We start from the raw sequence: 1,178 nt of genomic DNA, 5'->3' as shown, positions 1-1,178 counted from the left end.
ATTAAAAAAAAAAGAAGACAACCTTTTGCATTACTTAAGTCTTTCCAAGGCGTGGGCTGGTACAACACAAACTTCTCCTGTCAGATGCAACCAGTCTAAGCGTTCAAACATCATGTGCAATGCCTCAGTAGCAGCAGCGCACCTGCCCACTCCCACCGTGGCCCTGCTCATTTGTGTATGATATTTGGAGCATCTGGAGGAGTGTGAATAGTATCAGAAAGAGGAGGGAGGAGGTCAGCCGAAATTGTGCAGGGCAAGCCTGAACATGTCATTGGTGCAAACCCAAGCATCATTGATGTTCTTTAATGGGAACATCTGGTGGAACCCCATGACAGGGTCTTCATCGGCCTTGAGCTGGTCCACAACCATGCTGATGATGCAGCTATCTGGCCTGGGCTGATGGTCCTGTGCTGTGATGCTGTCCTGGATTTTCTGGAATGGAAGGCTAGACAATTTCTCCACGGTGGCAGGTTTCTCCTGGAATTGCTGTCCTTCCCAAGTAAGACATGTCGCTTCAATATAACTTGTCGCGTCAATATGTGTGGTTGGGTTCTGTCGTTATCAAATAACTGGTAGTAATGTTGAATGAAGCTGGACCCAGTTTGCTCCCAAACTGGCTTGTCTCCCATTCTGGGGCGCCACCCCGCCTCGTTGAGACCCGAAGAGCTGGCACAATGGTGGCAGCAGTGGCGGCAACCCAGTGTGGTCTTCTCCCACCTTCCCTTGCCACCCCACTGCACTCTCTTGTTTTCATTTCTAAAAATAAGTCTTTCTTGTAGAAAATGTGGAAAATACAAAAAAAAAAATAAAAAATTGTATCACTATTATCCAGAAATAACCATTACTAACATTTTGAAATACTAAAGTTTTCCCTCTGCAATTTTTTCACACCCATGCACTCACACACACAAAATTGGTGTATATATGCTACTTTGTATGCTGATTTCTTCATTTATCATATCACGAATATTTCCATTTGATTACATATATTTTGTAATGACATTTTAATTATTAAATAATATGCTCTCATGTGGATGTACATTTATTTAACCATTATTGTTGACTACTTGGATTGATGCTAATTTTCACTCTGTTAAATAGGACTGGGAAACATACCTTATACATTAATCTTTTATAGCACGTTGTGTTATTTCATTAGGATTGATTTCCAGAAATAA

The 1,178-nt window shown here is 41.6% G+C and overlaps 1 pseudogene across 1 annotated transcript; it reads right to left on the bottom strand.

The window, feature by feature from the left end:
- Positions 1-234: 234 nt before the first annotated feature.
- LOC309831330 (nuclear transport factor 2-like) lies at positions 235-826 on the bottom strand (annotated as a pseudogene). The gene has a single exon. The product of its transcript is annotated as a nuclear transport factor 2-like (transcript).
- Between the last annotated feature and the right edge of the window lie 352 nt (positions 827-1,178).

Source organism: Grampus griseus (genome assembly GCF_964374135.1).
Source record: "Grampus griseus genome assembly, chromosome: 12".
NCBI lineage: Eukaryota > Metazoa > Chordata > Mammalia > Artiodactyla > Delphinidae > Grampus > Grampus griseus.
The sequence above is the reverse complement of the archived record's forward strand: the minus strand, read 5'-3'. Positions and strand labels throughout refer to the sequence as shown.